Source organism: Alexandromys fortis, unplaced genomic scaffold (assembly GCF_014885135.2).
Source record: "Alexandromys fortis isolate MF-2015 unplaced genomic scaffold, M_Fortis_MF-2015_v1.1 scaffold_193, whole genome shotgun sequence".
Taxonomy (NCBI): domain Eukaryota; kingdom Metazoa; phylum Chordata; class Mammalia; order Rodentia; family Cricetidae; genus Alexandromys; species Alexandromys fortis.
Window position 1 is genome coordinate 1338259 of NW_026068083.1, and position 11786 is coordinate 1350044.

At 44.0% G+C, this 11786-nt stretch overlaps 1 pseudogene; it reads left to right on the forward strand.

The window, feature by feature from the left end:
• Nucleotides 1-11409: 11409 nt before the first annotated feature.
• Nucleotides 11410-11786, forward strand: part of LOC126488532 (ATP synthase F(0) complex subunit C2, mitochondrial-like) — a 4924-nt pseudogene continuing 4547 nt past the window's right edge.

Sequence of the window (11786 nt, forward strand, 5' to 3'; positions counted from 1 at the left end):
TGTCTCATGGAAACTGTCAACACTTTTCAGGTATGTGATGTGTTTTATAAAAAGGAATTTATGGATCCAGAGACAAATTAATTTGGTGAGCTTTGGCAAAACAATTAGTGACTCAGACAAGTATTGTAACCAGATTTCACCAATATCTCATTTAAAAAAAATTAACCACAGCTCCTCAAACCATGTATAAGAACAGTGCTTGGGCTGTGCAGTGGGGGCACAAGCCTTTAATCCCAGCACTTGGAAGACAGAGAGAGGCAGCTCTATGTGAGTTCGAGTTCTACGGGGCAAGTTCCAGGACAGTCTCCAAAGCCACAGAAAAACCTTGTCAAGAAGAAGAAGAAGAAGAAGAGGAGGAGGAGGAGGAGGAGGAGGAGGAGGAGGAGGAGGAGGAGGAGGAGGAGGAGGAGGAAGAGGAGGAGGAGGAAGAGGAAGAAGAGGAAGAAGAAGAGGAGAAGAGGAGGAGGAGAAGGAGGAGGAGGAGGAGCACTTAGAAGACTGAAGTTAACAGAGACCCACAACTGTATGCTGTTCAGAGAGTGGGAGACCTTGGAGCACTCAATCTTACATGGGAAGTTTTCATTAAACTTCTCTCCAAGACTCAGGAATCTGTGCAGGAGACAAAATTGTAAGAGCCAGAGGAAGTAGGTAACTTTATGGTAATGGTGTCTTCCAGGCACAACAGGTCTGATAAAAACATGAACTCAGAGACTGTGGCAACATACACAAAACCTGTACAGATTTAAACCAGACTGGGCTCCAGTACTGAAAGGAGGAAGTGTACATGGGCTCCCATCCCTAACCAAAAAGCTATTTGCAATTGATGCTCACTGGCAAAGGAAAAATCAGTTTTTTCCAATTGAGTGTCCCTGAGTATACTAACCATAAGGCCTTGTGTCCAAGAGTAGTCTGCCAAAGGTTTTTGTTTTATTTTGTTTTGTTTGTCTGATTGTTTTTCAACTTGTTAATTCTGACTTTTGGTCTTGTAGGTCTTTTTTACTTTGTTTTTGTTTGTTGTTTGTTTTTAAGAGAAAAAAGAACATCAAGTTGAACACACGGGAAAGTAGGGAGGATCTGGGAGAAGTTGCATGAAGGGCAGCATGTTCGAAATACATTGCATAAAAATGTCTTTAATTAAAAAAAAGAACTGTAGTTTGTTTTGGACTGGCATGATTATGCCACATGGATGCACAAAGATACATTTTGAGTCATTTTGAATTCATACGTAGAATTAGATGAGTGACTTTTATCTTGGAGATATAGATAAAAAGAGCAGTGTGTGTGTGTTGCTTTTTTTTTTTTTTTAAAGATAAGGTCTCACTGTGTAGCCCTGTCTGACCTGGAACTCACTATGTAGTTCCAGGCTAACTTTGAACTCACAGAAATCCACCTGCTTCTGCCTTCCCAATGCTGAGATTAAAGGTGTGGGCCACTATACCTGGCTTGATAATATTTTTTTAAATTCTTAAAATCGAGTTTCATTATGTGGTATACATAATTCCTCTGACCAAATGGATGGTATTGGAGCTGAAATTTTACAATTGAGTGCAGTCAAACAAGAAGAGATCGAGCAATCTGGTCATCACTAGAGACAAGCAAATAGGTGCCTGTCAAAGCTGGCTGGCCTCCCTTCTTCTAAGATGAGTGTTTGAATTCCATTAGCTTTATGGACCCTAACAACATGACATAAAAACAAACCATGCACTCCAGAAAAATCCACTTTGGCCATTTTAGTCACCTACTACTTTTTCCACTAACCGTTACTTATTGTATTTTAAATCTTACTTTATTTTTGAGATGGAAAATTTTAAAATCAAAAGACAATTTTCTAAATGTTATTTTTTTTTTGCTTTTGTATATTCCAGGAAGCACTTATTGCTTAGCGTAGGCTAGCCTCACACTCTCTATGTAGCAAAAGGTGGGCCTGAGTCTGCAGTCCGCCTATCTCAGTCTCCTGAGTGCCAGGCTGTCAAGTATATACCACCATGTCTGGCTATTTTTGTCATCTCAAAGGATATTCTAGTTTTGTTCTATATGTGTTCATGTGTGTGTTCTCTATGAAAAACAGTGTGTACATATGTACATATACCTATGTGTTTAAATATTTGTGTGAGTCAAATGAAATGTTGTATGTAAAACAGAATGGGCCTGAGCTCCTTTTGCCTGTGTTCTGGGCATTGCTAGCTCTGGCCTGGACAGAGCTAGTATGGAAGTCTCATGACCACTTGCTCCCAAAAATCTCTCATCACTGTTCCAGAACGAAAACTTAAAATCAAGTCCTGTTTTAATGAGCATCACTTCACTGAAGTGCTTCCCTCCATTATAATGACTCTGAACACATTAATGGTATTTTTTTTTTTACACCTGACAGGCTTTCTTCTAATATATGGAAACACTGACTTTTTCATCAATGATTCCAGTTAGGAAAATTTGGCAGGAATGGAAACAAGGTACCCTAGGCACAAAAGCCTTGAACACCTCAGGGTACTAAGGGTACCAGGTAAATTGTGTCTCCTGGGGTTGCTTTTTCCTTTTTGAGAGTAAGACTTGCTGAAGGATGGGTGGGTGGAGCTAGAGAAACAGTGTCAAGCCCAATTTTGCTCTGTGTTACTCACTGACTGGTTGTCTTCAGCAGGCAGGAAGGCCATATGACCTTAGGCTGTGAGGAAGGTGGAGAAACACTTGCTGTACCTATGGTAAATTTAGCAGGCTAGACCAACCTCGAGCTTCCCCAGATGAGTCAACCGTGCGAATCTATCCCCTGGGCAGTTGTCATACAGTCATCTCTGCATCTGGATCTCACCACCTTCCCATCCCCTCTTCAGTCTTAGGAGGAGATGACAGGATCTAGATGCTCCATTTAGGGCTGAAACTGTGCAGTCTTTTACTCTCTGCAGCTTGACCAGCTGTGGGTCTCTGAGTTAACCACCATCTGCTGCAAACAGAAGTTTCTCCGATGAGGCTTGAAGATGCATTGACCTGTGGGTATAATGATAAGAAGTTATTAAGGGTTGGTTTAATACTACGTTTATTTAGCTGAGTAATAGTTATAGACTCTTCCCTAGAGACTATAACATGTCCAGCCACAGGCTCTTGATTTTAGTTATTTTAAGTATATTTAGTCTTATAATTTTTATGTTCATTAGCATTTAGCCGTAGTTTCAGCTTCCATTTACAAACAGACTTTTTTCGCAAGGTCTCTGATTGCTCATCTCAAAGCCTGGCTACCCTTTTCTCAATCTTGGTTACTTATTGGCCAGGTGGGATACTACATGCAGCTCAGTTTTCTTGATAACTGCATTATAAACTCAGCCTTCCTGAAATTTGACTGAAACATCACACTGTCAGATAATCCCCATGAGACATGAGGATGCATTGCTTTTAACCTTCTGTATATTTTTATAAAAAGAGCCTTTGATCTTTTACATGCACAAAGTACATATTTGTAAATGAACATTTATTTTCTTTAGAGGCATTCTTAGATGGGATCTCAAGGAGCAGTATGTAAGAAGTATTTGAGAATGTTAAGATGAAAGAAGAATTCTTCTAACTATGGTTTGTAGTGTGTGTGTGGTTGCATATGCCTGTGTGTGAGTGTGCGCTTGTAGGTATAAATGTACATGTGATTATATGTCTAATCACACGGCTTGCATGTATCTATGTGTGCATGTGTGTAAATGAACATGTATGTCTTATATAATTGTGTGCAAATCAGGGTGTGATTATATGCATATGTGTATGAATGCATGAGTTTGTTTATGTGACTGCATGTGATGGCATATGTCTGTGTGAGTGAATTGTATGTGCCTGTATGTATGTGTGCTCTTGCTGTGTAGTTGTTGCTTGTGTCTATGTATGTGATTATGTGGTTTTTGTCTATTGTATGAATGTGGTTGCCTCTGTACGTGCTTGTGTGTTTGCTTCCAGAGGTGGACATGAATAAGAAATATACTATTGTTTCTTTCTCACCTATTCTGAATAAAATTTCTCAAAATATTATATTAACTATACACCCTTGGATTTTATGTTGACTTATTTTATTTTAATCATAAAAATCATAGCCTCTATTCATTCTATTGTAACATAATTATTCTGATGACTGCCAGTATCTTGAACACCCCAACTATATCTCAAAACCCAAGATTTTTCCTGAAGTTGCTTTGTATCTCAGCAGCAACAGTGATATGTTATCTAAGTTCAATGTGATTGGGACTATTTGGGAACAAAATAAATAATTTATACACAGTACTGACAGCTTCCACATATTGTTAGATTGTTCCAGTGGTAAAAAAGGAGAATAAAGTAGCAGACTAAAATAGCAGGGAATTTTGAACATATTTGAAAAACTTTGAAAATTAAAAAACCTTAAGGAAATACACTGGAGGCTGAATCAGGCCCTTCTGTGCACCAAATCTTAAGCACGTGGGTGAAAAGAGCCCTTTGATTTGGGGGTGGAGTGTTTTTGCTTTAGAAACGTTGCTCACATTTCCCGGGAATGGGGAAAGCCAAGCAAAGCGGGGTACGGGGCGGGGAGACCCTCGACCGTCCCCGCCGCCCGCCTCCCCGCCCCCGCCGCCGCGATCGAGGCCCCGTGAGGGAGGGAGCCGGCTTGGACCGCGGGGCGGGCGGAGGGTGCGGTCCGGCCCGGAAAAAAAGAAGCGGGGAAGCCAGGGCCCCGGGTATCACGGGAAACCGAGTTCTCTGGTTCCCTCGGCCCATTCACGTCCTACGGGCAAGATGGCCGCCGCCGGGAATCATGGAAGACGTAGTCCAACACCGGTAACCGGCACCCCGAGCCCAGGGGAGCCCCGGGGAGCGGCGCGGCCACCCCCCCCCCCGCGACCCGTGGGGATCCCACGCCCCGCCTCCTGCCCCCAGCCGCGATCAGCGCCCACGAGCGGGCTCTGGCAGTCGCTGGCGGTCACCGAGAGCCACAGAGACCCCGTCCGAGACCCGGGGCCCGGGAACGCGGGCCCTGGCGGCGCCCCCCCCGGCAACGGGCAGCCCTCCGCTGGAAACGGAGCGACCCCAGCCCCGCCCCTAACGACGCCCCGCCCCCGTCCCCACCCTCCCCTAGCGACGGACCGCCCTTAGCCAAGCCCACAGCCCCAGCCCAGGCTGAAACTCTAGCATGGCTGGAACCCCAGAGTGGCTGGAACACTAGGGTGGCTGGAACCCTATCCACGCCCTCCCTTGAGAGGACAATAATCAGCTTTATATGGAAAACCAAAAAACCCAGGATAACCAAAACAATCTTATACAATAAAGGAACGCCTGGAGGCATTACCATCCCTGACTTCAAACTCTATTACAGAGCTTCAGTATTGAAAACAGCTTGGTACTGGCATAAAAACAGAGAAGTAGATCAATGGAATCGAGTAGAAGACCCGGATTTTAACCCACAAACCTATGAACACCTCATTTTTGATAAAGGAGCTAAAAGTATACAATGGAAGAAAGAAAGCATCTTCAACAAATGGTGCTGGCAGAACTGGTTGTCAACCTGTAGAAGAATGAAAATAGATCCATATCTATCACCATGTACGAAACTCAAGTCCAAATGGACTAAAGACCTCAATATCAGTCTGAACACACTGAACCTGATAGAAGAGAAAGTGGGAAGTACTCTATAACACATGGGCACAGGAGACCACTTCCTACATATAACCCCAGCAGCACAGACATTAAGGGCAACATTGAATAAATGGGACCTCCTGAGACTGAGAAGCTTCTGTAAAGCAAAGGACACTGTCATTAAGACAAAAAGGCAACCCACTGACTGGGAGAAGATCTTCACCAACATCGCAACAGAAAAAGGTATGATCTCCAAAATATATAAAGAACTCAAGAAACTAGACATTAAAATGCTAATTAACCCAATTAAAAAATGGGGCACTGAACTGAACAGAGAATTCTCAAAAGAAGAAGTTCAAATGGCCAAAAGACATTTAAGGTCATGCTCAACCTCCTTAGCGATCAGGGAAATGCAAATCAAAACAACTTTGAGATACCATCTTACACCTGTCAGAATGGCTAAAATCAAAAACAATGATAGCCTTTGCTGGAGAGGATGTGGAGTAAGGGGTACACTCATCCATTGCTGGTGGGAATGCAAACTTGTGCAACCACTATCGAAAGTAGTGTGGCAGTTTCTCAGGAAATTTGGGATCAACCTACCCCAGGACCAAGCAATACCACTCTTGGGAATATACCCAAGAGATGCCCTATCATACTACAAAAGTATTTGTTCAACTATGTTCATAGCAGCATTATTTGTAATAGCCAGAACCTGGAAATAACCTAGATGCCCTTCCACGGAAGAATGGATGAAGAAAGTGTGGAATATATACACATTAGAGTACTACTCAGTGGTAAAAAAACAATGACTTCTTGAATTTTGCATGCAAATGGATAGAAATAGAAAACATTATCCTGAGTGAGGTAACCCAGACCCAAAAAGATCAACATGGGATGTACTCACTCATAATTGGTTTTTAGCCATAAATATAGCACAGTGAGCTTATAATTTGCGATCCTAGAGAAGCTAAATAAGAAGGTGAACCCAAAGAAAAACATATAGTTATCCCACTGGATATTGAAAGTAGTCAAGATTGCTGGGCAAAAATTGGGAACTGGGGGGGGGATGGGAGAACAGGGAGAGAAAAGTGAGAAGGGGAGGATAGGGAGAACTTGGGGGAGTGGGAGGGTTGGGATAATGGAAGGATGGATATGGGAGCAGGGAAGTATATATCTTAATTAAGGGAACCATTTTAGGGTTGGCAAGAGCCTTGACTCTAGAGGGGTTGCCAGGTGTTCAGAGCGATGTCCCCAGCTAGGTCCTTGGGCAGCTGAGGAGAGAGAGCCTGAAATGGCCTGATCCTGTAGCCATACTGATGAATATCTTGCCTATCACCATAGAACCTTCATCTGGCAATGGATGGAGATAGAGACAGAGACCCACACTGGAGCACCGGACTGAGCTCCCAAGGTCCAAATGAGGAGCAGAAGGAGGGAGAACATGAGCAAGGAAGTCAAGACTGCGAGGGGGGCACCCACCCACTGAGACAGTGGGGCTGATCTATTAGGAGCTCACCAAGGCCAGCTGGACTGGGACTGAAAATGCATGGGATAAAACCAGACTCACTGAATATGGTGGACAATGAGGGTTGCTAAGAAGACAAGGACAATGGCACTGAGTTTTGACCATACTGCATGTACTGGCTTTGTGGGAGCCTAGCCGGTTTGGATGCTCACCTTCCTTCCTAGACCTGGATCGAGGGGGGAGGACCTTGGATTGTCCACAGGGCAGGGAACCCTGACTGCTCTTTGGACTGGAGAGGGAGGGGGAGGGGGGAAAGGGAGGGAAAAGGGAGGCGGGGAGGAGGTGGAAATTTTTAATTAAAAAAAATTTAATAAAAAAGTTGAATATTTAAATATCTTTTTAGTTTAGCTTTTTCTCTGTTTTAATGAAAGCAATGTTTTAAATAGAAATGATCAATAAAAATGAAAAAAAAAAGACTAGACATGTCTCATAACAACAATCTTTCTTCTTATTCTAAACCTGGTTAAAAGCTTTATACATAGATCCTTACTACCAAGCGCAACCTCAGTGTAAAAGGAACCAGACCTATCTACTTTACTTGATTGATAGGTGAAATCTTAGCTTTTTAACACTTGTCCATTAACATATTTTGGTTTGGTAAAATAACTTTCTTTTAGACACACAGAATAGACAAGAAAACAATCACAGTGTATATTTCTGACCCTTTTCTTCATTATACATGTACACAGAGTATTGTATTTGCTTTTGAAATAGCTTCATGTTAAGATTTCATTGAATTTGAACTACTTTATACAAACATTAAATTGCAAGATGCAGTTTAAAAAAAAAAAAGAAAATTTCCACCTCCTCCCCTTCTTCCACTTCCCTCCCTCTCCAGTCCAAGGAGCAGTCAGGGTTCCCTACCCTATGGGAAGTCCAAGGTCCTCCCCACTCTCCCCCAGGTCCAGGAAGGTGAGCATCCAAACAGACTAGGCTCCCACAAAGCCCGTCCATGCAGTAGAATCAAAATCCAGCGCCACTGTCCTTGGCTTCTCAGTCAGCCTCCACCATCAGCCACATTCAGAGTCCGGTTTGATCACATGGAACTAGCTCTGTAGCCCAGGCTGTCCTCGAACTCACAGAGATCCACCTGCCTCTGCCTTCCTCCTGAGTGCTGGAATTAAAGGTGTGCGCCACCAGGGCGCAGTTTAGGAATGCTGTTTTTATGTATATAAAAGGTGTTATAAAGGAATCCATGGCTAAAGTTAGGGAAGGACTGGTTAGACAGGAAAAGGATCACAAGGCCAGTCAAGGGTGATTCAAATCCTGGTTTAATTCATCATCCTGGCACACCTCCTTAATTTCCACCATCTCGATAAAACCGGACTCTCTGAACATGGGGAACAATGAGGGCTGATGAGAAGCCAAGGACAATGGCACGGGGTTTTGATCCTACTTCATGTTCTGGCTTTGTGGGAACCTAGCCAGTTTGGATGTTCTCCTTCCTAGGCAAGGACGGAGGGGGGGAGGATCTTGGACTTCCCACAGGGCAGGGAACCCTGACTGCTCTTTGGACTGGAGAGGGAGGGGGAGAGAAGTGGGGGGAGGGAGAGAAGGGTGGGAGGAGGGGGAGGGAAATGGGAGGCTGGGAGGAGGCGGAAACTTTTTTTCCTTTTTTCAATAAAAAAATAAGTAAAAAGAAAAAAAATTTCCACCATCTTCACCCTGCTGCGTCCACTCCTTATTCTGGTTATGCTACTGACTTTCAGGCCTTGTATTTTTTTTTATTGATTTTTATTGAGTTCTACATTTTTCTCTGCCCTCCTCTCTTCCTCTCCCCTCCCCTTCAACCCTCTCCCATGGGCCCTATGCTCCCAATTTACTCAAGAGATCTTGTCTTTTTCTACTTCCCTTGTAGATTAGATCCATGTATGTCTCTCTTAGAGTCCTCATTGTTGTCTAAGTTCTCTAGGATTGTGATTTATAGGCTAGTTTTCTTTGTTTTATGTTTAAAAACAACTTATGAATGAGTACATTGGGCCTTGTATTTTAAACAAATTAATATAGTTTGTAAAAGAGAGACTGGGGGAAATTCAAACCCAGTATCAGTCCCTCCCCCAGGAGCCTGGGGAAACCATAGAGCTTGAGAGAATCCCATGATGGGAACTCTCAGGAACCAGACCCCATCTTAAAGATGGGACTTCTTTTATTTTACTCTGTGTAGCTTTGGAGCCTGTCCTGGAACTTGCTCTGTAGACTGGGCTGGCCTCAAATCACAGAGATCTACCTGCCTCCAAGTGCTGGGATTAAAGGCAGATATCTCTTAAGGCAAATGATGACCTAGAACTGACCTCAGCACCAGGAATGTGCTGCAAAGGCCAATTAAGGTGTGAGATAGTAAAATTTAACAAGGACCAGCTGTCTCCGAAAACCTGCCCTGGCAGGAACCTTGTCAGTGATTTGTTTGTTAGGGTTTTTGAGCCCAAAAACTGACCAATGGTTTCAGAAATTTTCTTATTCTTTATTCCCACTGCCCAAACCTAAATCATAGAGATATGTACTTCCTTAACTGCAACACTTCCCCTTTATTTTTTAAAAAAGAAAGCAAAATTTTTTCATTTTACATACTAACTCCAGTTCCCACTCTCTCCCCTCCTCTCATTCCCTCCACCCCCCATCCACTCTCCAGAAGGCACACTGCTCCAAGGAAGGAAGGACCAAGGCCCTCCCCATTATATCCAAGTTGAGCAAGGCATTCATCCAAAGAGAATGGGTTCCAAAAAGCCAGTACAAGCAGCAGGGACAAATCCTGGTGCCACTGCCAGTGGCCCCAGTCTACCCCAGTCATACAACTGCCACCCACATTCAGAGGGTCTAGCTGTCTGGCCAGAGTGGGTGTCCCCATCATGGTCTTGACCTCTTTGCTCATATTCTCACTCCTCCTACTCTTCAACTGGATATTTTGATTGAGGGAGCCATTATGGGGCTAGCAAGAAACCTGGCACTAGAGAAATGCCCAGGAATCCACAAGGATGACTCCAGATAAGACCCTAAGCAATAGTGGAGAGGGTGCCTGAATTGGCCTTGCCCTGTAGTCAAGATTGATGACTATCTTAAATGTCACCAATTGAGCCTTCATCCAGAAACTGCTGTGGAGACAAGGGCAGAGACCTGCAGCAGAGCACCGGGCTGAGCTCCTAAAGTACTTCCCCTTTAAAAGCTGATCTCTTCCTGAGCTGGTGGCCCACCCTACTGCCTTCTTACCCTTTGTGTTGGTGTGCTGAGGTTTGTAGTCCAGGTTTAAGCTTGCTAAATAAAGACCCTTTTACATTTACATTGGAAACTGGCTTCATAGATTTATTTTGGGGTTCCAAAACGTGGGCACAACAGTATGTGAATCCTAAATATTGGGCTCTGAGTTATTTATACTGTTAACTTTTGCTTTGCTCAGATTGTGACTGTGCTCTGGTTCTTCCATCTTGAAGTAAAAAGGTGCTTTTGCAGAAGCTCACAGTTAAAAGAGATTTTAAAGCTTTCTTAAAAAGAGATCTTGGAGTTTTACAGAGAATTTGGATTTTGTTGTTGCTGTTGTTATTGTCTTGTTTTTTGAGACAGATTTCTCTGTGCACCTCTGGCTGTCCTGGAACTCCCTCAGTAGACCAGGCTGGCATCAACCTCACAAAGATCTGTCTGCCTCTGCCTCCCTCCGATGAGTTTAAGGGTGCACTACCACTGCCTACTGAGACTGCTTATTTTTGAAGAGACAACTTTTAATGGGTTTTAATTTGTAAGGCTGTGGGAATTTCTAAGTCTGTAAAATATGCTATATTGTGATATCTTTATTAACGTGTTCATCTTAAGGATGAACAGTGATGCATTTGTGTCGAGTTGACAAGAAGCCAGGTACTGGCTGGTTTTATGTGAACTTGACACAAGCTAGAGGCATCAAAAAGGGAGCCCTCAAATAAAAAAAAAAATGGATCCATAAGATCCAGCTGTGCATTTTCATTATTGATAGGGGAAGGCTTAGCCCATTGTGGGTGGGGCGACCTCTGGGCTGGTGGATCTGGGTTCTATAAGCAGGCTCATCTGTGGATGGTGGTGGCACACACCTTTAACCCCACACTAGAGAGGCAGAGGTAGGTGGATCTTTGTGAATTCAGGGCCAGCCTGGTCTACAGAGCGAGTTCCAGAACAACCAAGGCTACCTCCATAGTCTCTACCATAAGTTCCTGCCATTTGAGTTCCTGTCCCTACTTCCTTTGATGAACAATGTTATAAGCCAAACAAACCCTTTCCTCCCTAAGGTGCTTTGGTCATGAGAGTCAACACAGCAATAGAAACCCTAAGACAGTCTCTACCCTGGGAGCAGCTCTCTTGCCTTGGCCCCTCACCCCTGAAAACGTATGCCTGTTCCAGGTTCATCTCCACCCGCTCCTTGGTCAGGAGCACCTCTCAGCTGCTGAGCCGTCCTCTGTCTGCAGTGGAGCTGAACCCACAGACACGGAGAGATGAGGCCCTCAGCAGCTTGGCAGTCCCTTGTCCTTTGACCTCACTCGTCCCTAGCCACAGCTTCCAAACCAGTGTCATTTCCAGGGACATCGACACAGCCGCCAAGTTCATTGGGGCTGGCTCTGGGGCTGGGATTGGAACTGTTTTTGGGAGCCTCATCATTGGTTATGCCAGGAACCCTTCTCTGAAGCAACAGCTCTTCTCCTACGCCATTCTGGGCTTTGCCCTCTCA